Genomic DNA, 25,920 nt, shown 5'->3' with positions numbered 1-25,920 from the left:
CAAGTCTAGCTGAGCATCAGAATTACATCGGGAGCTGTTTGTGAAAAACATTATAAAGTTATATACGGTCATTCAGGGGAAGAGTAGAGAATTGTAAAAATTAAAAATGAGAAGTTCTTTGTTTCTTTCTTCTACCCCACAACCATTTCCTAGAGTTAAATCCTGTTAACAGTTGAATGTACAGTTACGCATTACATCACCATATTTCGGTGAGCAATGGATGTAGCACGGGGTGTCCCATAAGATTATAATGGGGCTGAAAAATTCCTGTAGCCTAATGATGTCATAGCTGTCCTAATGTCATAGTGCAATGCATTACTCATGTTTACGGTGATGCTGGTGTAAACCTACTGTGCTGCCGGTTGTACAAAAGTATAACATGTGCAATTATGAATGGTACATAATACTTGATAATGACAATAAATGACTGTTACTGGTTTATGTATTTACTATACTGTATTTTTTATTATTGTTTTAGAGTGTACTCCTTCAGATAGGGACAGGCAGCAGAGAAATTCTAGGCAGAAAAAGGTGAGTCCCTGGCAAAGCCCCACACTCAAGCCAAAAAGCCTAAGACCGCAGCCCAAAGTGAAAACTTGCATCCCTGTTTTCCTGCTCAAATGTTGCCTTTTCCTGAACTACGCATGGCCCACCCCACCTCCCACCCCACACTCAACCGACAGAGAGAGGAGAAGCAGCTGGACATCAGACTGGGCCCCTTTGGATTGGTTGCTGTTATTCTCCTGATTTTTCAGAAACGCCCATTTCTAAGTTTAGTTTGATTACATGGCACTTGGCACGAGTGACCCATTCTGGTTTGGTCTGGTCTGTTGGGGTCTAGTGCATAAGCTCAGTCCAAAACAATGACGTCCCATAAACTTTATTTCACAAAGCATACAGGAGGCGTGTGGAAGTGGAGTGCATGCACACTATTTTAAATTCCGTGAATCATATTATGCATCTACTGTTCTGCAACTTTTTTTGGAACATTTGTTTTCTCATTTAATCTGTGGCAAAGACTTGGTGATTTACTCGTTGAATACACTGAACCAGAGGCGCTCTGGACAAGAGATTTCTGGCATAGCCAAAAGCTTATCAGGCAGGTTCTTGGCAGGAAACAGATGGCACACTTTCCTCAAACTGCAACGAGGGAGAAAACTGGAAGTCTTCATGATGACAAATGTGTCCCAGTTTCACTCCCGAGTACACAGACAGCCATGTATTCACTCCTTTCTGAGGAAACTGACCACCCAAAAAAGAAAAAGCAAATGTAAAGATAGACCCTGTCACAATATCCCCGCATGATACTCACAATACACCAAGCGCTGCCTGAACACACAGAGCTTCCAAATTAGTCTTTCAGAGCCTCATTTTAAAATAGGAACAGACCACGCGGGATCACTGAACATTTGAAGAAACCCAGACATGAAAGAACAAAACAAAGAAACTCACAGGGACAGAGAAAGCTCAGGAAGCAGAAGGAAATATACATATATAGATAGATATTCTCAAAGTTATCAAAAAGAATTTCCTCCATGAAACAACTGATCTTAAAAAAAATAGGAGCATTCAGACAACTAAAACTACTCTGGGAAATTAATGTTATGATAGCAAAAATAAAACATGCAATAGAAGGATTGGAAGATAAAGTTGGGGACATCTCTCAAAGAATAAGGTTAAAAGGCAAAGAGATGCAAAATAGGAAAAAAAGGATACAAAAATAAAGTCAGAAAAGAGATAAGAATTTCCTGGTAGGAGTTCCAGAAACAAGGAACAGAGAAAACAGAGAGAAATATCAAAGACATAATGTAAGAATATCTCTCCAAACTGAAAGGTAAGAATTTTCAGAGCAAAAATTTCCTGTTGAGGGCACAGCACAATGAATAGGAAAAGGCAAATATCAAAGAATATCTTTATAACGTTTCAAAATAACAGGGATAAAAAAGAAGACTCTAAATGTTTCTACAAGGAAAAAATAGGTCATATGTTTCCAGAAGGAGAATTCAAATACCTTGAAGACAATGGGGCAAAGCTTTCATGCTTTTGAGGGCAAATTATTTCCAGTCTAGAAATATAAACCTAGTCTGAAATTCAATTAGGAATGAAAAGAAGCTGAATGCACTCTTCCCCTGGAGTTCTCTAGGCTTTCACTGCAACCTCACCTGGAATTGCAAAACCCTGTGTGATTTAGGCTCTGCTTGATGTGCTGAGAAGGATGGCAGAAATCTTATCTCAGAAGGCCCTGTGAGCTATCTAGAGATCAACACCAACTTTGCAAGTCTGAAGTTCATAGATGTTACCTTACATTTTTGAGATGAGAATATTTATACATGCCCAGCTTTCTATTTCTCTGTTCTCCTGATGCCTCAATAGTAACTCAACATTGCTGCTTAAATATAAACTCATTAGAACTAGACCAAGCCCCAGAGGAGACGGGAAGATGTGGCAAGGGGAGAGTGCTCCACAGGAACCCAGGACGGAGTCTCACCCACTCAAAAAACGCCTTTTGGGCCAGGTGTGGTGGCTCACGCCTGTAATCTCAGCACTTTGGGAGACCGAGGCAGGTGGATCGCTTGAGGCCAGGAGGTGGAGACCAGGCTGGCCAACGTGGTGAAACGCTGTCTCTACTAAAAATACAAAAATTAGCCAGGCATGGTGGTGCATGCCTGTAATCCCAGCTACTTGGGAGGCTGAAGCACAAGAATCACTCGAACCTGGGAGGCAGAGGTTGCAGTGAGCCGAGATCGCGCCACTGCACTCCAGTCCGGGTGACAGAGCGAGATCCTGTCTCAAAAGGAAATAAGGAAAGAAAGAGAGAAAGAGAGAGAGAGAGAGAAAGAAAGAAAGAAAGAAAACAGGAAAAAAAAAAAAAAGTCTATTGACCGGCCAAGTTAATAACATATTCAAAAGACTTCTACTCAGGAGGCTGAGGCAGGAGAATTGCTTGAACCCAGGAGGCGCAGGTTGCGGGGAGCTGAGATCGTGCCACTGCACTCCAGCCTGGCGACAGAGCGGGACTCCTTCTCAAAAAAGAAATTTAAAAAGACTTCAGCTTGGTAAGGGCTGTGAAGTGAGCACAAGCTAGATTCTCTAAATTTGCTCTAAAATTCTGATTTAATAAGGTATATTTGTCTCATCTTTTCTAGTCTGAGAATCATTCTAAATGATAGGGAAAACATACAAACTTCAGTGGATTTTTTTAAAGGAGGGTTTCCTGATATCTTGGCCTATGCTATTTAAAATCCTTCCTCCTTGTATCTCTCTCTTTTCTCTCTCTTTTTTTTTTTTTTTTTTTTTTTTTTTTTTTTTTGTGCGGGGAGTGGGCTTTTGTTTGTTTGCGACAGAGTCTCTCTCTGTCGCCCATGCTGAAATGCAGTGGCGTGATCTTGGCTCACTGTAACCTCCACGGGGGCCACCGGCACGTGCCAACGCGACGGCTAATTTTTGTATTCTTTTGTAGAGATGAGATTTTGCCATGTTGCCCAGGCTGGTCTCGAACTCCTGGGCTGAGGCGATACATCTGCTTCAGCCTCCCAAAGTGCTGGGATTACAGGCATGAGCCTCATGCCTGGCCTTGCTTCTCATCTCTCTAAAAATGTTTTTGTTTTTTTGTTCTGTTTTGTTTTCAGACTTACTACAATTTAGCACATTCTGAATATTGGCCTTTCTAACAATATTTTTACAGGCCTGGGCTATCCTTCTAAATCTATTTTTGATTAGGTTTCCTTTTTTTTAATTTGTTTTATATTCATGCTTTTAAAATGTGAGCTCACTGAAAGCACATTCACAGTTTGGGGTACTTCTGGCTATTCTTTTATCAGAATCACTAATGATTACATTGATGTAATTCTGGCTTCTGAGAGGTTCCCATTCACTGTATTTGTCAGCAGAAGTAGGAACAAAGAAATGGTTAATAGCTCTCTGCAGGCTCTCTGTCACCTCATGCAGGCTGTAGGATGCAGCAAACCTCCTGAAGGCTGGTGACAAGGGCACGTAATTGACCTCCAGAACAAGTTTTTTTAAAAAATTATATTTATTTATTGAGACAGGGTCTCACTCTGTCACCCAGGGGAGAGTGCAGTGGCATGATCCTTCGCCTCCCCAGGTCAAGCGATTCTCATGCCTCAGCCTCCTGAGTAGCTGGGATTACAGGCGTGCACGACCACGCCTGGCTAATTTTTGTATTTTTAGTAGAGACAGGGTTTCAACCATGTTGGCTAGGCTGGTCTTGAACTCCTGACCTCACCTGATCCACTGCCTCAGCCTCCCAAAGTGCTGGGATTACAGGCATGAGCCACCGAGCCCAGCCCAAACAATTTATATTCTTTCTGGTTTTTTTCTATGCATCGTAGCCTGCTGCTTCCTGGAAGCTTAGGATCTACCCTTTGTGCAATGGGTCACAATCCCGCCTGCACATTTTAATCACCCAGGCAGCTTTTAAAGCATACCAGTGCTTGGGCCTCACCTCAGACTAAGAGAATTGGTATCTCCGAGGGCTGTGGCTGCACTAGAATGCCAGACAGACCACCATCCTGATGGCTTTGTGATTGAAAGAACACCACCCTAGGAAATGGGCATTATTTGTTGTAACTTTAGTTCTGCTGTGTATGAGCCATGCAACGGTAGACAAGCTCAATAGAGTGGACTGGTTAATATGATTCCCAGAATCCAATCAACCCGGTGTGCATCCTGGCTCTGCCACTTACAAGCTGCGTGACCTTGGGCACGTTATTTAACCTCTTCCGAACTGTGAGCATTAATAACATTATCTACTCGTTGAAGTTTTGAAAGGATTTAATGGGAAAATGTACGCAAAGTACTACAGTGCCTGAGTAAACACTAAATGTTAAAAATGTCTTAATAATTGTTGCTCATTTACTTAATCTCTCTATCCTCCATTATTTTCACCTGGAAATGAGAATAATAATAAAACCTACCTCATAGGGTGGTTCCAAAAATTAAAGGAAATGAAAGATTCCCAGCATTATACCTATAGCCCATACTGCAGCATAGTAAACACTCAAAATGTTGCAGTTGTGATTACTAATTAGCATATGAAAAGCAGCAAAACAAGGCCGGCGCGGTGGCTCACGCCTGTAATCCCAGCACTTTGGGAGGCCGAGACGGGCGGATCACGAGGTCAGGAGATCGAGACCATCCTAGCTAACATGGTGAAACCCCGTCTCTACTAAAAATACAAAAAAATTAACCAGGCGTGGTGGCGGGCGCCTGCAGTCCCAGCTACTCGGGAGGCTGAGGCAGGAGAATGGCGCGAACCCAGGAGGCGGAGGTTGCAGTGAGCCGAGATTCTGCCAGTGCACTCCAGCCTGGGCGAAAGACCAAAACTCCGTCTAAAAAAAAAAAAAATTTTTAGAAAGAAAAGCAGCAAAACAATACCCGTCTGGTCTACACCACCGTGGTGTTGTGATGTGACAGGCGGCGAATCCATACGGGTCTGCAGCAACCTCAGTCCTTGCCTCCTCGGAAGAAAGAATTCGACGGAGGCGCATAAGGCAGAGAGAGAGAGACCTCGGCAAGTTTCAGAGCAGGAGTGAAAGTTTATAAACACACTTTAGAGCAGGAACAAAAGGAAGTGAAGTACACTTGGAAGAGGGCCAAGCAGGCAGCTTGAGAAAATGCGTGCAGCTGGACCTTTGACCTGGGGTTGATAGGTTGGAGTACTTCCAGGGGGTTGCATCCCTTCTCCCCTGATTCTTCCTTTGGGGTAGGCTGTCCACATGCGCTGTGATCTGCCAACCCTTGGGAGGGGCCACAGGCGCAGTGTGTTTGCGCAGCTTTGCACATGCTCTCTTGAGGCGTTCTTCTCTTACCGAATGTTCCTAGAGGAAGATTATATACAAATTAAACTCTGCCATTTTTCTGGTACTATGTGTGCTTGAGCCCACTCGCCCAAGATCTGATCGAGAAGCTGCTGACCACCAGTTTCAGGTTTTTTTCTAGCTATTGGGAGATTGCCTTTCCCTGGCGCTGGCTGTGACCAATTATTATTCTAGAAAGACAGTTTAATAACCTGCTGACCATCTCCTGATGGTTGCCTGACACCCTTGGTGGTGAGGGGCTGTCTCCTGGCCTGTTCATGTCTGCCTTACCATCTACTCTAAGAGTAATACTCAAATTAGTTCTTGGAAGTGAAAAGCACTGCTGTTTAAAAAAACGTAAGGTATGTGTGTACGTATATAATTTATTTCTAATACAGATGTAGACATGTATTATGAGGTTCACTTTGCCAATCCCTTTCTATGGTAGGTTGAATGTTTCCCCAAAGGTTCACATCCTAATTCCCAGAACCTGAGTGTACGTCACTTTATATAGTAAAGGAAACTTTTCAGGTGTGGTAAAGGAGATGGTGAGATTACTCTGGATTATCTGGGTGAATCCAATATAATCACAGGGGTCACTGTAGGAAGGAGATAGTGTGATCAGAGTAAGTAGTAGTAGACGTGATGATGGAGCACAAATTTGAATTGGAGGCCGGGCGCGGTGGCTCAAGCCTGTAATCCCAGCACTTTGGGAGGCCGAGACGGGCGGATCACGAGGTCAGGAAATCGAGACCATCCTGGCTAACACGGTGAAACCCCGTCTCTACTAAAAAATACAAAAAACTAGCCGGGTGAAGTGGCGGCGCCTGTAGTCCCAGCTACTCGGGAGGCTGAGGCTGGAGAATGGCGGGAACCCGGGAGGCGGAGCTTGCAGTGAGCTGAGATCCGGCCACTGCACTCCAGCCTGGGCGACAGAGCGAGACTCCGTCTCAAAAAAAAAAAAAAAAAAAAAAAAAAAAAGTTGAATTGGAATGAGGAAGGGGCTTTGAGCCAAGGAATACAAATGGCCTCTACAAGGTGAAAAAGACCAAGAAATGAATTCTCCCGGAAACCTCCAGAAAGAACCAGCCCTGCCAACACTTTGATTTTAGCGAATCGTTTAAGACTTCTGACATCTAGAACTATAAGAGAATAAATTTGTGTTCTTTTAAGCCACTAAGTTTGTGTACTTTGTTACAAACAGCAATAGGAAACGAATATATTTCCCTTGAAGTCAAGGAAAATGAGAAGTAAAAGTCAAGATGGTTGACCTGCTGACTGCTTTGGGGCACAATATGTTCATGACCTTTATTTACTAGTATTTATTTTTTTTCTGAAGTAGAGACATAAATTGATTGAATGGATTTTTAGTGTTTAATTCTTCCAAGAAAAGAGTTGCAAAATAAATTAAAAAGGAGTTTAAAATAAATTAAAAAGGAGTTTAATTTTAAGTAAATTAAAAATTTATTTAAAAATAAATTAAAAAAGAAAGAAAGGAGTTGCAAAATAAATATTTGTTGAAGACTTAGTCTATGCAAAATTTTGTGTAAAATACTATCTGGTAGAAATAAAATTGGACAGCAAATATTACACATTTTTATACAGTGGGAATTTGAATAGATATAACCTGATTATCTCAACACAAGGTCAAAAATACAAATCAATATTGTTTCCTGGTACCTAACAATATAGTTATTTAAGAGTATCAAAATCATCAAAAACATGTTTTTTAAAATTATTCATGGTAATAAAGGAGACCTATGTTGATAGTAGGGATTTATCTAGCTGTTTTGACTTTGTTACTATGTAGGTATGGTTGCCAGATTTAGTAAATAAAAACACAGAGCACACAGTTACATTTGAATTTCAAAAAAAACCATATAATTTTATATATAAGTATGCATATATTTGCAGAATATTTATACTAAGGAAAAATAGTAGTTTATCTGAAGTTCAAATTTAATGGGGCCTCTTATATTTTATCTGGCAACTCTAGCTGTATAGCTATTGGTAAAACCAGTTAATATACAAGCAATCTCTATTTATTTACTTTAGCACATTTATGAAAATCACATCAGAAGAGAGAACTGTAAAATAAAGATCACTTTAATCCCACTAAACATAAGCTTCTGCTTAACCAGAAATGACCATTTATATTATCAGATACCACTGTACATTTGGTCAATTAAAATGCAAATTGAGGCTATTTTTCCTGATGAACATACTTCAGAGATGGATAAAACTCATGAATAATGGATTAATGGTGAAAAATGATATATGGGTTTTAATGACACTGTTACATAAGTAAATCAGTGAAATCTGAAGCAGGAAAAGGAATTAATGGTTGTATAATTATAAGATGCTCCATGGATTATAAAACAGCAAGGCATCTCCTGAGGGGAATTTGGCACACAGCGTCATTTCTAGGAAGTATTGGGGCACACATAACCACATTATATGCTTCCTTCTCTTCCTAACCATCCATTTTATACAGCTGAAATCTAGTTAAATAAATTTCCAAGGCTCTCTGGGGAAAAAAAAAGGTCACAAAAAGGCAAAGGAAGAATAGCCTCCTCATTTCCTTTAGAAATTTGGGGAAGAGAGTGTAGAGTGAGGGTATTGCTGTCCAGTGTAGCAATAACCAATAGGGAGAGGAAGAGAAAAAAAATCAAATAAACCTCTTTATTTTCTCTTGCATTTCTCCAACAACGAGCCCCTCTAAGACAAATCACTGATGCCATCTATGGTCTAGAGATGACCTCAAACATGAAATCAGGAAACTGTAAAGTATGACCAGCTGTAATCTTTTACAGATGTCAGGGTTCCGGTAGTTGTAGATTTTAGGGAGCAAGAGACCAGTCAGTTGGTAATTTGCAAATAATAGATGTATCTTGACCATCAACAATGTTCAAAAGAATTATTCCAAGATGTTTCCAAGCATCAATTCACAAAATGCACTTGTTTTCATGTGCTTTTTGATGTTCTTTCCTAACCTTCTCCCCCTTCACCCTCAGCACCCTGGACACAGCAAGCACATGTCAGGCCCCAGTCATAGCCCTTTCTCTGGAGAGTGCTTTTTTAAAATCCAACCATGCTTCCTACTACTTCCCAATTCACCATCACCAGTACTGAGAATCTAGAGGTAGTCCTCATTCGCATTTTTAAAAATTATTCTTCTCCATAACAATATCATTTTGCTCAGGTCTGTGGCTCTATGAAACACAGGTCAAGTGAATTAAATGAAAGTTTTGCTCTTAATAAATACATTTCAATGTAACAAACTGTCTTATAATTTTGATATATTGATCATCAATTCTCAAGTTTGAGAGATAATCATACTTAAATTATCTCAGATTGATGAAAATAAAATGTGCTTTTCATTCACAGAGGAAACATAAAAGATTAGTGATTTGAAGGAAAGCCAAAGCAGAGAAAAAGCAAAACCCTACAGGTGGTTAAGAGTTTAACAAAACTATGAGCGGCCGCAGTGTGATTACAGTTTATCATACTTGGTTCTAAAGCTAAAACGAATGTAAAATCATATAATAGATGCCACATTACTGATATTTTTCCTTAATGAGGCCATCTTTTTTACTGTCAAAAATAATGTTGAGTTAAAAGCTTGAAATTGTTTTTACTTAAACTTCTATGAGAGTAGTTTCTTTGACATAATCATTTGAGAGGAGGGTGTCTAAGGAGCAAAGAAGTAAGGGTAAGGTTAATATACTATTACTTAAGACAAGACCAGAAGCCATAAAGACTTCCCAATGCTTCTCTTAGAACTGATATTTTATACAAACATTTATAGATTTTGTGGTTGTTCTACTTTAACAAATTCTATCAAAAAGTATTTGCTCAGCCAAGTGTGGTGGCTCATGCCTGTAATCCCAGCACTTTGGGAGGCCAAGGCAGGTGGATCACGAGGTCAGGAGTTGAAGACCAGCCTGGCCAACATGGTGAAACCCTGTCTCTACCAAAAATACAAAAATTAGCCACGCGTGGTGGTGCACAACTGTAATCCCAAGCTACTTGGGAAGCTGAGGCAGGAGAATTGCTTGAACCCAGGAGGTGAAGGTTGCAGTGAGCCGAGATCGCACCACTGCACTCAAGCCTGGGCAACAGAGCAAGACTTCATCTCAAAAAAATAATAACATTAAAAAATTTAAAAAGTATTTGCTCGCTTTTTCACAGCAATGCTGTGGTTCCCCAGAATACCCTTCTCACCATTATAAGTCATTTTATTATCTTAGGTTACACATAAATAAATCATTTCTTTGCTTCATTGTCTTCCATTACAATTCCCTGAAGTTCATTATCCAATGAAGCGGTGCTATATTTTTTAATACCAGTCATTTTAATGTTGAGTTGTCAGTAATTAGTCTATTGTTTTTCCAGTGAACAAATCTGGATATATATCTCATACAAAATTTACACAGATATTTCAAGTAGGAGTAGACCACAAAAATTGCATTTAACCTGAAAATGTCATTATTACTAATATCCCTTTCCCAACCCTCTCATTCACTTTTTAATGATATCTTAATTAATTTTTCAACTATTTATTGCTAAATCTTTAAAACTTAATTTTAAAAGAGAACAGTATTGTGAGCACCCCCATTGCACACACTAGGATATTTTACCTTGATTTTAGTAAGCATCTCCTAAGAAAAGGATATTCTTCTGTATAATGATGATACCATTATCATACCTAGGAAAATAAGCAATAATTCCCTATTATCATCTAATGCTCAATCTATTTTCAGATTTCCTTAATTTTCTGCCAAATTTTTTCATCGCCGGTTTTATTTTAGTTCTTTTAAAATTTAATGTTATATTCGTGCTAGGCCGGGCGCGGTGGCTCAAGCCTGTAATCCCAGCACTTTGGGAGGCCGAGACGGGCGGATCACGAGGTAAGGAGATCGAGACCATCCTGGCGAACACGGTGAAACCCCGTCTCTACTAAAAAATACAAAAAACTAGCCGGGCGAGGCGGCGGGCGCCTGTAGTCCCAGCTACTCGGGAGGCTGAGGCAGGAGAATGGCGTAAACCCGGGAGGCGGAGCTTGCAGTGAGCTGAGATCCGGCCACTGCACTCCAGCCCGGGCGACAGAGCCAGACTCCGTCTCAAAAAAAAAAAAAAAAAGAAAAGGAAAAAAAAAAAAAATTTAATGTTATATTCGTGCTAAGTGAAAATTCTGAGCCAATCTTTTATGTGAATATAAAAATATATATCCTATTTTGTTTATGTATAAAGGCTTGATTAGGTCCAACTAAGACACTGCTGGCCATTTTATAGGTTATGTGTCTACATCATATTGCATCCCGTCAAGAGGCTGTAATGTTAGATTATTGACAATTATTTCATGTAAGACAGAGACTGCAAGATCATTCTATTGTGGGTACTTGTAAACTTTGTGATTAGCAAATATAGTGAGTCAGCTATAATTTAGCAGATGTGGTACTAAAAATCATCAGGTATGAAAAATTGCAAAATAAAAACCACAGGGTTTATGGGGAAAATCAGGTTAAAGATACAACACACAAAAGCTTCATCAATGACACATTTTTTTAAAAAGCAGGAGCCCAGTAAAAATGACAGTACAGTTTTACACATGTAAAATGGTAAAGAAATGCATGTAAACTATATGAATAGGGCACTTTGCCCTGAAAAGACCTGAAGTTTGCATGTAGAAGCAGGTGACAGGATGACTCTTCTGGATTAAATCAGGTATAAGCAAGTGCAAAATCTGCATTGTGTTCAAATTGTTCCCTAATATATTTATATAGAAGTAAACTGTGGTTTTAAAACAAGCTGTAGAAGAACATAATCTGTGGGTTAATACTTTGACACCCTATGTATATCCTATTTCTCACCACCCTTTCTCTTACTGGTTTTAGCATCCATTGATTATCCCTGTCCGAGTCAATTACTGCAGTAGCAGTTGCAAAATGGTGACTTTCTAATTCCATCAATCCTTCTACATTTATAAGCTGACACTGGTCTGCAGACTGTCTTTCCTCTTCCGTATGGGGGATGATCTCAGTATTACCCTTTGTACCAGGCACAAGTCTAGTCCTTCTTTTGGGGGTTGTCCTTCGAATGTTTTAAAGTCATGATTTTGTACTCCCTCAGTCTTCTTGCCTCCCAATTTCTTTAACTGTTTCTCATAACACATGCTGTAAAATCATTTCACTGTCCTGATCACTTTATTTTGAGTAACCTCCGATAGCACCTAGACAATAAAATTTTTCAGATGGGATTTGATGGAAAGGATGGAGAAAACTGCCTTTCTCACCCTGGACATTACCCTTCTTGTCTTGCAGCTCAAGGGCAGCGTAGCTTTGCTAAGAGTCACGTCTTGCTGTTGACTCATATTTTCACTATGATTGCTGAGCTGCATTTCCTTCAATTTCACTTGTTCATTTTTTTTTAAGACCAAATATCATGAACTTACTGTGTTAAATCTCATCTTAGTAAATTCAACCCAATTGTGCAGATCTTTCTGTTAGTCAGTTTTCTACGCTGGCTATAAATCTACAGAGCTTCATATTGTCATCTAAGTCATTAATAAATTTGATCAGCAAAGGGCCAAGGACAGAGCTTGCCCTTGATTAGGGTCATTTTGACATGTCCTGATTACAATCATTCACCCAGGGCTCAGTCTATCACACTGTTCTTGCCTCCAGCTAACATTTCTTCCTTTAATCCTTAAAGATATCATATGAGAGACTTTGTCAAATGCTTTGCTGAAGTTCAAATACCCTGAGTCTATACTTTGCCTCTTAATTACCCCTTTAGTCACACTGGCTAGTGTGGCGTCACATGGTTTTGGTGAAGCCATCCCATAGCCTTGTGATCCTGGCTTCACTTTCAAGGAGCCCACAAACTGCTGAGTATCAACCAACTCATTCATCAAGGCAACAAAAGCAACTGTTTTCAAGAAGTGAAAATGAAATATGTTTAGGAAGAATTACCTTAAAATTTGAATAAACTATGAATTTATAATGCTTGCTTATTTAAAATTTTTTAAATTTCGACTGTGCTTTGACCATGGATGAATGTTACAGAATTATGAAAATATAATAAATGGCAGTATGCCTACTTGATTCCAAAAGAAGATCTTTCCTTTAAGTTTTTGATGCACTGTCTTAATTTTTTAATATATTTTGAACAAATTCCCATTATTGTAAAGGATTTACAGTTTTTTTCAAAGGATAAAGTGTTGAAGTCAGTTTTATTCTCCAAACCTGCTTTTAAAATTTTTACATCATTAGTTTGTAACACCACCTATGAAGCCTCATTAAATAACATTCCAACATTACTAACTTTATGTGATGTGTGATAGGCCTATAAATATACCTAAACAGAGAAAGGAGAAATCAGTTAACAGAGTTCAACCAAAGGGATCAATCAGTAATTTTATGGCAGACGATCCTGAAAATGGATTGATCTGTGTTAAAATTCTAGCATTGAGGTTATGAGAGAAATTCATGCAGTTGAATCTATGTAGCATTATTTCATAAAACTAAAATACGAGTGAGAAAAAGTGTGATGACTATTTTTGTATAAACGTAGAACTCTAAAGAAGTGTTTTTGGCAATACATTTTACTAGACCTACGACAAGACTATCTTTGCCTTTGAATTTATATAGGAGAATCAGTCTGTAGCACAATTCTCAGTTTTCTCTGGTGAGTTAATGCTGCTGAAAACCAACAGAAGTTTTGTGATTAAAATTTTAGAGACATGTGTATGTCCTCATTCTGATGCAGTTCAGTGTTTGTTCTGTTTATTTTAAGATGTTAAGACAGTTAAAGAGCTAACACCCATGCTTAAGGATCTTGAGACATAATGTGACTATGTAAATCACGTAGTAGTGTAATATATCATATATATAAAATACATAATCCTTTAATAGTAGAATGTCAGGCATCTAATCCAAGAAAAAGAATATGCTTAGTATTATCACAAAATGTAGAAGCATAATTTCAATGTTACAAAGTAGAAAACATTGAAATCAACTTACATCAATTCAAGAACTAATAGTCTCAACCCTATTTAAAAGAGGATAATTTAATTACTTTGTTTCCTCGAGAGGAAATGAGCACTTTACCTTTTATTTATTTCATGGAATTCCATGAGGGATTCAGAATCTAAATATTACTTGGTAATTTTCATCTTATGTTGAAATATCAATCTTTTTTCTAAAATGTCCAATACTGTAATTGTTACATTAATCAAGAAATAAAACTCAGAAGGCAAATGATTTCCTTCTCTTCACATTGAAAACAGAATATAAATTGTCTGCTTCTTTTCAGTGATTTTTAAAAACCTAGATAATCACTATATATTTTTAAATCAAGATAATTTAGTATTATTGTTTATCATGCTAACCTATATTTTAGAGAATTATGGGATATATATTATACAAATGAAACCAATTGGTTAATAGTAAACTACACAAAATCTATTTTATTATGGAGAGTTTAACATTAATTTCAGTTGACCTTCCTATGAATTTATTTATTTCTTCTCCCTTCTTTCACTCCGTCTAAATAAACTCTATGTTAATTACAAACTGAGCTCTGGCTCAGTAAATTACTGATCCTGCTTTTTATCTATTTGTAGTGAGTTACCCAGGACTATAAAATTAGTGGAATAGAACACTGTCCAGTTTCCATGCCAATTACTTTTAAAATAAACCTCTTTTAAAATGAACACTGTGCTAATATGTGCATTTGATTTAGAAAATGATTTGTAAAATTAGAAGAAAATCTTGGCTTAGCTTTTATAATGCCCTAACAATCCAAGTCCATTATCTTCCTCAGATTGATGAGTTCCACTGTGGATGGCATTTAATTAAATAAGGTAATGCATGTTCTTATTAATATGAATGTCCTTATTTATCTTATATGAGGGAGTTCACATTGTACAGAAAGTCAGATTGTAATGGTTACGTTAAAATATTTTTCGGGCTGGTGAATACAAAAGGCTTTTGAAATGTAATTGCTCTCTAAATAATTATTTTGTTCTAAATTAATTTCACAAATTAAGATTCTAGTTTTTTTCTAATCTGTTTTTAGATAAACAGAAGGTCTTTGATTCTTAGATGTGCTGGTCATGTTTATTTTACTTACCTTTACAAAAATAAACTTCCCCCCTTTTTAATATAAACATATTTGTGTATAATTCACAATATTAAATGATCCATAAAAGTAAAGACATTTCTGGAAAAGAAAATCCTGACATAATTTGTTCTGAATGTTAACATCTAACATTATGTCACAATTTCTATCAGAAATAGATATCAAATAATGCATGTACTCCATGAATTACAGTCTCAGCTTTGACAAGTAAATTCCAAAGTAAGAAAGAAAATAGGAATGTAGCCATTTCTGGAATATAAAAACATTTAGATTAATTAGTATCCTTTCACATACACATACACACACACACACACACACGTACAATAAATGGCATAATAATGGATTTCAAATTATGGAAAAAATGTATATAAAGACAATACGGAAAAAATTTCTATTTGCAATAAATGTTACAATAAAAAATGGGGTCAGGTGGAGGGGATTTTTATTGGCCCAATGAAAGAAGGTCATTACTTTCCACTGATAAACAACGGAAAGAAAGGAAGTTGCTTACTAGGAGTAGTTTATCAGAAGAATAGATAAGAGAAGAAGTTTTCTGACCAATTTAGACATGCATTTAACTAGAAAGAAAAAAGAAGAAAGAGAAAGCGTAGTTAGAAAAAAAAGGAGAGAAAGAATGGAATTCATGTGGATCAGTGAAATGTACAGGTCATTTAAAATTATAAGTTAAACGATTTTTAAATATTTTCTAAATATTTTCACAAAAACCTAGTAATTATTATACAATAGTTTGAGAAATAACAGAAAAGCCAATTTGATTTTAGTTTAATTTACAAATCATAGCCTCTGTGGGATGCTAAGGGCCTCAAAGCAGGCATCCAGATTGATGTTAATTAGTTAATTATGTTCTCAAAGGAATATAATTTCAGAGTGTTATTTCTAAGATATTGTAGAAGGTAATGAGGCTCTGAAATTATAGCTCAAATGGCATTAATAAAGAAGAAAAACCAATGGCAGAAAGTATTAAAACATATGGGAAGATAAAAGAATGATGGTATAAGTAAGTATGTCAGAGTTTGATGGGAGACACAGAACCACTCTACATATTCTTTATTATACAAATATTGTGTGTTACAAGAATTGACCTCATAACACATGGGAAAGGGTTGGGCAGTCGCTGTAGGACTATAGTCTTTCTGTCTGGTGTTTGACCTTCAGTCTGCGGGGCCACAGGCAGGAAGGGAAAACAGATGGAAAGTGGAAAAGAATAAAGGAAACTGGAACCCATGGGCATAAGCTGGAGCCCACAAAGACAGACTGGAGCCTGGTGAGTCTTGTCTCTGCCAATGCCGATGACGTGGGTGTCCTGCAGGGGAAGCTGGCATTTTTGTTTTGGAGCCGAACACACACGTGGCCCAAGCATCAGAGAAGCTATGGGAGGATCTCGGGTTGACACAACAGCTGCATGCCCAGGTACTGCCCACACCAGTGAGGGCAGCCAGCAGGCAAATGCCAATGGGCACGAGTTGCCACAATATCTGGTGCCTCTTCACAGATCCTCGAGCCTAAAAGTTACTCTACTTCCCCTTTTCGAATATCTCCGTGACCCACCCTAGCTAGAAACATACAGGGACAAGAATTTTGGAAAATGTCGTCCAGCCTAGCCAAGTTAGCATATTGCCAGGCCATCAGAGTATGCTTAGGGATTAAGCAGGAAATGAGATGACAGCATGGTTCTAAGATGCAAACTCCAATTAAATGACTCCAAGCTACAGACTTGCATTGCATCCACTTGCATGCTGTAAGAAGAAAAGGTGCTGTGTCAATCAGAGCGCTGGCAGAAATGGAAGGCAGTCCCAAAGTGTTTAACCAAAGAAAGCTTGGGAAAGCAGCCGACCACAGAGGTGAGCCAAAATAAGGAAACTAACTAGGGATAACAAAACACCCGTGAACTGGCAACAGTGGGAAGCCATTACCACCCACAGGCTCCAGGCAACAAGAGGAAAGAGCAGCTCCAGTGAGCCATGGAGGGTGACAGAGGGAGATCTCAACGAAGCCTAGAGCGGAGGAAGGCAGTCTCTATCCAACTACACCTAGCAAAGAGGGGGCAAAGGGAATCAAACACCCCAAATTCTTTCTGCTCTGGATCTTCCATCACGTACTGTTTACCATCATTGCTAAACCCACACGGACGCCAGCAGGCAAGGAAGCCCCAGACAATGTCATCCGTAGACAGCAGCCTCCTAGACCACGGAGTAGAGTGGAGATGAGTGAAGGGTGGATTTGAGTGAGAAACTGAGAGTAAGCAGCACAGGCAATCGGTCTCAAGTAAAATGACCTCCTTTCATAAGCACACACAGTTTTTAGTGACATTTGCTGCTTCTACTGAAAAACTTACTAGTCAATAATGCAATTTTGTAAACGTTATTTAGGGTGACAAATTTCTAGGAAATACTAAATCACTCAAAATTAGTGTTGTTCCAAAGTGTCTGCACTCCACCAGTTTCATTGTTTTTTCTTTGCTGTTTAATGTCATTCTCTCTCAGGCACCAGGATAATACTTGTGAGCAAGTGCAGACTCTACAAGTGCACCCTCCCCACTGCTTGATAGGCTTGCAACTCACCAGCTGTAGGGTCCCAGCTCCCTTTCCCATTCTCTGGTCCTCCACCCACCAAACCAATGCCTCTGCCCTAGCTAATGATGTTAAGTTGAGGCAACATCTCCTCTTCCCACGGGCCTGGTGACACAATCCACAGTAGACCAGTGATCCCCGAGGCTATTGCAACTTCCATTCAGGAACAAGCGAGATACCTGGAAAGAGGGTGGGCAGATCTTCCCTCCCCTCCTGTCACCATGAATGAACCATGAGGCTGACAGTCCAACATAGGGGCACGATATGGTTTGGCTGTGTCCCCACCCAAATCTCATCTTGAATTGCAACTCCCATAATTCCCATGTGTCATGGGAGGGACCCAGTGGGAGGTAATTGCATCATAGGGCAGGTCTTTCTCATGCTATTCTCACGATAGTGAATAAATCTCATGACATCTGATGGTTTTATAAAGGGGAGCTCTCCTGTACATGTGCTCTTGCCTGCCACCATGTAGGATATGACTTTGCTCCTCATTTGCCTTTAGCCATGATTGTGAGGCCTCCCAGCCTTGTGGAATTGTGAGTCCATTAAACCTCTTTCATTTATAAATTACCCAGTGTCAGGTATATCTTTATCAGCAGCATGGGAACAGACTCATACAGTAAATTGGTACTAGGTAGTGGGGTATTGCTGTAAAGATACCTAAAAATGCACAAGCAACTTTGGAACTGTGTAACAGACAGAGGGTGGAACAGTTTGGAGTGCTCAGCAGAAGATGGAAAAATGTGAGAAAGTTCGGAACTTCCTAGAGATTTGGAAGGCTCAGGAAACAGGAAGATGTGGAAAAATTTGAAACTTTCTCGAAACTTATTGAATGACTTTGACTAAAATGCTGATAGTGATATGGACAACAAAGTCCCAGCTGAGGTGGTCTCAGGCTGAGGAACTTGTTGGGAACTGGAATAAAAGTCACTCTTCCTGTGCAAAAAGATTAGCAGCATTTTGACTCTGCCCAGAGATATGTGGAACTTTGAACTTGAGAGATTATTCAGGGTATCTGTTGGAAGAAATTTCTAAGCAGCAAAGCATTCAAGAGGTGAGAGAGCATAAAAGTTTGGAAAATTTGCAGCCTGACGATTCAGTAGAAAAGGAAAAACCATTTTCTCGGGAGAAATTCAAGCCAGCTGCAGAAATTTGCATAAGTAAATAGAAACCAAATGCAAATCACCAAGACAATGGGGAAAATGTCTCCAGGACATGTCAGAGACCTTCACAGCAGCCCCTCCCATCACAGGCCTGCAGGCCTAGGAGGGAAAAATGGTTTCATGCAATAGTCCGAGGGTCCTCTGCTCTGTGCAGCCTTGGGACATAGTGCCCTGCATCCCAGCTGTTTCAGCTCCATCCATGGTTAAAAGAGGCCAAAGTATAGCTCAGGCCATGGCTTCAGAGAGTGCAAGTCCCAAGCCTTGGCGGCTTACATGTGGTGTTGGGCCTATGGGCAACTGTGACAGCCCAGGGTAGGGCTTTAGAGTTGTTGTTGTTGTTGTTTTTCCTAAAAATTCTCTCAGGGATTTTAACCATAAGTAAAATGAGGTCAACTTCCTGAAGAGATGCTACCCCTTGTTATTGGAAATTTTTGTGAATATTCATGAAATGGAACATAGTTATTGAATGTCATAGGCCTTGAGATAAGGATTGTTTTTGGTTTGCTTTTATTTTTCTCTAATTTGGTGACAGGATTTTCTATTTGTTGATTAGGCATTAAATGATGTTTTCTTCTGACTATATTTCCAGTAACAAGATACGTCTAATACTGTCATAGGGTGACAAGGATTCTTGTGAACCAAACCTGGTTCTGATAAAAAGTTGGAAGATATTTTATAGAGTTAAAGTTTTAATTCCTGTTCTCTAAAAAAGCCACTATTTCACATGTTTCCAGATGTTAAGGTTTGGAATTTTATTGTGACACTGATAATGTGAATTGATCTTAGACAAATATTAACTCCCCTTGCCTTTTTTGGAGGGATGGGGTCTCGCTCTGTTATCCAGTCTGGAGTGCAGGGGTGCCATCGCAGCTCCCTGCAGCCTCAACTGTCCAGGCTCAAGCAATCCTCCCACTTGAGACTCCTGAGTAGCTGGGACCACAAGTGTGCACTACCATGCCCAGTTAATTTTTTTTATTATTATTTGTAAAGATGAGGTCTTGCCATGTTTCCCAGGCTAGTCTCAAACTACTGGGCTCAAGCCATCTTCTCACCTGTGTCTCCCAAAAAGTGCTGGTATTCTAGGTGTGAGCCACCGTGTGGAGCCAATCTTTAAAAAGAAGAAAAAAAATTGCGGCACTATTCACAATAGCAAAGACTTGGAACCAACCCCAATGTCCATCAATGACAGACTGGATTAAGAAAATGTGGCACATATACACCATGGGATACTATGCAGCCATAAAAAAGGATGAGTTCATGTCCTTTGTAGCGACATGGATGAAGCTGGAAACCATCATTCTCAGCAAACTATTGCAAGAATAGAAAACCAAACACCACATGTTCTCACTAATAGGTGGGAATTGAACAATGAGAACACTTGGACACAGAAAGGCGAACATCTCACACTGGGGCCTGTTGTGGGATGGGGGAAGTGGGGAGGGATAGCATTAGGAGATATACCTAATGTAAATGATGAGTTGATGGGTGCAGCACACCAACATGGCACATGTATACATATGTAACAAACCTGTACTTTGTGCACATGTACCCTAGAACATAAAGTATAATAAAAAAAAGAAAAAAAAATTAAAAGTAGAAGAACTCATATAAGCATTTTTACAACCTACCTATGTTTCTCATAGCTGAGCTATTGGTACCAATTAATTTAATTAGAACTGAATGTCAATTTGAATGTGTCTATTTCCATTGGTTTGACAAACTGAAAGTCAACAAAATTTTGCCTGGTAATAAAATTTTTAAAAATTTTTGGTTAGTTAAAAATTAACAGGAAAGCTCTGATCTTGGCTTAAAAGTATTAACTAACATAAAATAATTTGAAAATTGTCTTTCTTCCCTTGGAGCAGTTACTTAGGAAATACGTCATTCTTTTAATAGTCCTGATTTACAAGATGGATTTTTTTTTTAATCAGGTAATTGACTTAAAAGGAGAAACTGAAAGATACAAATACGATTTGGGAGGAAAATAATGTTGAGATTCTTCTATTCCCTGATTGGAAAAAAATAAAAACAAAAATTCAGCCAAAATATTTTGAGACAATGTGTCATTCTGATGTAAACCAAAAATAAAATTCTAAGCCTCTCAGTCATCCAAATGGACCCCTCCTTTCAGCCAACAGCATTCCAAAGTTAACCTGAAAAAACTAGGTCAGGTCATGATGGGACGGGAGGAGTTGGGCATGCCTCATCATACCTTTCTCCCTCTTAGAGCTCAGGCCCAGCTTACCAGCATTAACATCAACACAGAACTTAAGACTGATAGAACAGACTCTTTAAATCTGGTAAGAAACATTTATAATCTAGTCTCTCTGAAGCATGTTACCTGGAAGCTTCATATGCATGATGAAACCTTGGTCTCCACAAACCCTTATGGTAACCCAGATATTCCTTTTTATTGATTCTGTGTCTTTAGACAATAACTCAACCAATTGTCAACCAGAAAAATCTTTTTTTTTTCTTTTTTTTTTTTTTTTTTGAGATGGAGTCTTGCTCTGTTGCCCAGGATGGAGTGCAGTGGTGCTATCTTGGCTCACTACAACCTCTGCCTCCTGCATTCAAATGATTCTCCTGCCTCAGCTACCCAAGCAGCTAGGATTACAGGTGTGCACCACCACACCTGGCTAATTTTTGTATTTTTATTAGAGATGGGATTTCGCCATGTTGGCCAGGCTGGTCTTGAACTCCTGGCCTCATGTGATTTGTCTGCCTTGGTCTCCCAAAGTGCTGGGATTACAGGTATCAGTCATTGCACCCAGAAGAAAAATCTTTGAATGTGCTTATGACTTGGAAAATCTCCCAACTTTCAGTTGTCCCAGCTTTCTGGACTGAACCAATGTACATCTTACATATATTGATTGATGTGTTATGTCTCCCTAAAATGTATAAAACCAAGTTGTAGCTCAACTGCCTTGGGCACATGTTCTCAGGATCTCCTGAGGACTATGTTACAGGCCATTGGTCACTCGTATGTGGCTCAGAATAAATCTCTTCAAATATTTTACAGAGTTTGACTCTTTTTGTTGAGATTAAATCGGTAGTATTAACATTAAAATGTTTAATACTAGTATTTCTGAAGATTAACTGTAATTTAAACCTGCTTTCTATTTACTAATTTTACTGTATGAATCCTCATCTCTTCTTTCAAAATAACAATAACCAAAGTGTATACTAACTAAGAAGCATTAAGTTCTAGAAAACAAAAATTGATTTCATCTCACAGAAAACGTCCCTGTTTTATATTACATCTGCTTTAAAATTTGGAGGGTAAACATTTTTGCACATTCAAGCATGGCTTTGAAATTTGAGACTCGTGTTACTTGTTGGTATGACAGAGCAGAAGTAAAATGTTTGAAGGTATCTTAGCCTTGCTCTCAGAAACACCCTGGGACAAGCTGAGAATCTTCTATTCAGATCTATCCTTGTCTGGTTCCTCAGCATCTACAAACTTGGTGGCCTATCCTTGGCCTGCCTAAAATTTAAACCTATTGCTCTGCATCAGCCAGCAATAAAGACTAAATATTTTATATTCCAGCTATTTGTCAGGAATCAAGGGATTTATCTGGCTGCCACTCAATACTTATCAGCAACTCAGTTGAGAGACAGTATCTTTACAGAGATAACCTGTCTGAAACCCAGTGAGGTAGTCTTCTGAAAAGTTAACTAATTGGACTACAGTTGTTTCCTCCAAGATCCCCCCTGCCCCAACCCTAAAATTGTTTTCACACAAAATTGAATCTGCAAATAGCTAATGACAGAAGGAAATCTGAATCACACTAATGTTTCCTAAATAGCTCCCCAGGTCTCTCTTTGTTGTTTTATCTTTTCGAGTTAAATCCTGGGGTTGCCAGATTTTTCCTGAGTTTATGCAGATGCAGCAATATTTTTAAAGAGGAATCTTCTAGAAGACTATTCCAGAAGGTACTGGTCAAAAATTGCTCATTGGCCATTTTTGATAGATGTTAATTTGCTATTATAATGAACTATATACTATATGCCAATAAAATATAATCTTCCAATAGGTATTTACTTATTCCCTTAGGAAATGAAGACTTGTCTTTTGCCAAGTACTTTTCTTAAGTTGGTGCACAGCCTATTCTGTGTCTGGGTCTTATCTGAAGTCAACTTTTTCATAATGACAATGCAGGGATAATGAAGAGAGAAGAAGGAGGTGCATAGGTGGCTGACTTAGCATTGATCGTTGTGACAATTATTAACAAAAAATTAAAAGTTAATTCTACTCTAAAACTCTCTTGCCTGCCACCATGTAAGACATGCCTCATTCCTCCTTCACCTTCCTCCATGATTGTGAGGCATAAAGTTTAGGGATGAGACAGCAGTAAAAACTGGTTTAGTTCCCCTTTCTCATGTAATTGGTGGGTCACTTCTTCCCTACAAAATATGGACATGGAAAGATGATTATTTTGATGTCAGAAGTAAAGAGAAAACCAAGGAGATAGATTAGAATGTAGGGGCAAAGAGAAAACATCCCCTTTGCTGTGAAGCTGAAACCCCGTCTCTACTAAAAATATAAAAATTAGCTGGGCGTGGTGGCAAGCACCTGTAATCCCAGCTACTTGGGAGGCTGGGGCAGGAGAATCACTTGAATCCAGGAGGCAGAGGTTGCAGTGAGCCGAGATCCCACCACTGCACTCCAGCCTGGGTGACAGAGCAAGACTCCAACTCAAAAAAAAAAAAAAAATTATTATCAGCTTCTGTGTAAATTCAAATATATACAAAGACTTGATGACTAAAAATAATATGGAAATTCTGCCCAATTTTGCTAGGAGCCTAAAACTGCTCTAAAGAATAAACTCTATATAAAATTCTGGAAAACAAAATAGTAAAATAAAATTCTGCAAATGAGCATACTTATGTACCTATTGGCCACTTAGAAATCCTCTTCATTCCTCATGCTGAACATCTTGCTCACTCTCTTTAAGCGTCAGAGGCATAGGGTGTGATGGTTCAGGAGGGGAGCCAAACCAGACAATGTGAGTTCAAATCCTGGTTTTGCCACTTTTAGCTGTATGATACTGGGCAAGTTAATTAACCTCTCTGTGACTTATTTTCTTTATCTATAAAATGAAATGTATTGTCTACTACTGCATAACAAATCACCCCAAAACAGTGGTCAAAAACAATATATATGTATTGTCCCACAGTTTCTTTGGGTCATGAATTCAGAAGAGTCTTACCTGGGTAGTTCTGATTTGGATTCTCTTCTGAGGTTGCAGTCAAAATGTGGGCTGGGCTTCAGGCATTTAAAGCCTTGTCTGGGGCCAGGGTTTCCATGATGGCTGCTATCAGCTTGAATTTCTTCCCAGAAAATGGGGTTTTCTTTTCTACTACATTGTCAGGCTGCAAATTTTTCAAACTTTTATGTGGTGAAAACTCATGTGGTGAATCTCTCACTCATGTGGTGAGTTTCTATCCACACGAGCTATTCCATGAGCTGCTTGAGTTTCCTCACAAAATGGTGACCGGCTTCTTCCAGAGCAAGTAATTCAAAAGAACAAGATGGAAACCACAATGTTTCTTATGATCTGGCCTCAGAAGTCAGGACACTCAATCACTTCTGCAGTATCCTATTGGTTACACAAGTCAGCTCTCCTCACTGTGAGAGAGGATGACACAAGAGCACAAATACCAGAAGATGGGGATCATTGAGGATCATCTATCTTAAAGTCAGTCTACCAAATGGGGATAAAAGTATTTAGACCTCATAGTGTGATGTGTAACATATTCACTAATTTAGTATGTAAGGCATTTAGGGCTTACCTAATACCTAAAGCACTCAGCAACTATTATATATTATTATAATTTTAACCTTCCTTCATTCTTGCTTTTCCTTTTTCGTAACTAAGCCTGTTCAGTGAGAAAATCAACTATCTTTCCCATTAATTGGTGTTATTAGAACAAAAGAGCATGCTACACCCTTATATATTTTATTTGCATCTAATCAACTGCATATTTAACATTTTACCTAGAAATGGCAAAAGAACTTAAACTCAACCAAACGAAGATCATGATATTATCCCTGATAAGCCAGTTGTCTCCTTTCTCAGCAAAAGGGACCACCATCCATCTACCCAGTTACATGTGTAACCCATCTTCTTCCAAACCCGTAACTCCCTTTGTTCATGTGATAATCATCTCATTTGTACTAATGCAGTAACTTTTAACTTTCTGCTTCTGCTTTTGCCTCCTCTTAATCCATTTTTCAGTCTGAAAGCAGCACAATATTTCTTTACTCTAGCTTTCCTTGACTAGGTTAAATCTGCTTATTATGTGCTCTCATAGTACCTACCACCCACATTTATTTGTGTGATTTTTCTACGATAGTGACATTTTATTAGTTAGGATTCTCCAGAGAAATAGAACCAATAGGATATGTGTACATAGGTGCATATATTTGTGTATATTTGTAAAGAGTATTATAAAGAGTTTACTCACACAATTATGGAGGCTAGAAAATCCCAAGATGCACAATCAGTAGACCCAGGAGAGCTGATGGTGTAAGTTCCAGGATGGCAGGCTCAAGACCCAAAAGGAGTCACTGTTTCAGTTTGAGTCCAACTTTAAAGTCAGAAAGTAAAAAAATAAATAAATAAATAAAAAATAAAAGATATCCTAGCTCCTAGCTCAAGCATTCAGGCATCAATAGTGGTTGTCTTAACTTTTTTGTTTTATGCAGGTCTTCACTTGTGATGGTTATTACTGAGTGTCATCTTGATTGGATCAGGGGATACAAAGTATTAATCCTGGGTGTGTCTGTGAGGGTGTCGCCAAAAGAGATTAACATTTGAGTCAGTGGGCTGGAGAAGGCAGATTCACCCTTAATCTGGTGGGTACAATCTAATTAGCTTCCAGCGAATATAAAGCAGGCAGAAAAACATGAAAAGGAGAGGTGGGCTTAGTCTCCCAGCCTACATCTTTCTCCCATGCTGGATACCTCCTGCCCTCCAACATCAGACTCCAGGTTCTTCAGTTTTGGGACTCGGACTGGCTGTCCTTACTCCTCAGCAGGCAGATGGCTTATTGTAGGACCTTGTGATCATGCAAGTTCATACCTAATAAACTCACCTTTATATATATATATATATATATATATATATATATATATATATATATATATATGTTCTGTCCCTCTAAGAGAACCCTGACTAATACATCACTTGGTTG

At 38.8% G+C, this 25,920-nt stretch overlaps 1 long non-coding RNA gene across 2 annotated transcripts in view; it reads right to left on the bottom strand.

Moving 5' to 3' along the window:
• LOC135968204 (uncharacterized) overlaps window positions 1-25,309 on the bottom strand; it is a 66,685-nt gene extending 41,376 nt beyond the window's left edge. For both annotated transcript variants that reach the window (XR_010582800.2, XR_010582802.2), the window contains exon 1: window positions 25,192-25,309. This is a non-coding gene — a long non-coding RNA (uncharacterized lncRNA). The remainder of the gene's footprint in view (window positions 1-25,191) is intronic.
• Between the last annotated feature and the right edge of the window lie 611 nt (window positions 25,310-25,920).

The sequence above is a fragment of the Macaca fascicularis genome, chromosome 18, assembly GCF_037993035.2.
Source record: "Macaca fascicularis isolate 582-1 chromosome 18, T2T-MFA8v1.1".
Lineage (NCBI taxonomy): Eukaryota > Metazoa > Chordata > Mammalia > Primates > Cercopithecidae > Macaca > Macaca fascicularis.
This window is presented reverse-complemented; position numbering and strand designations above follow the sequence as displayed.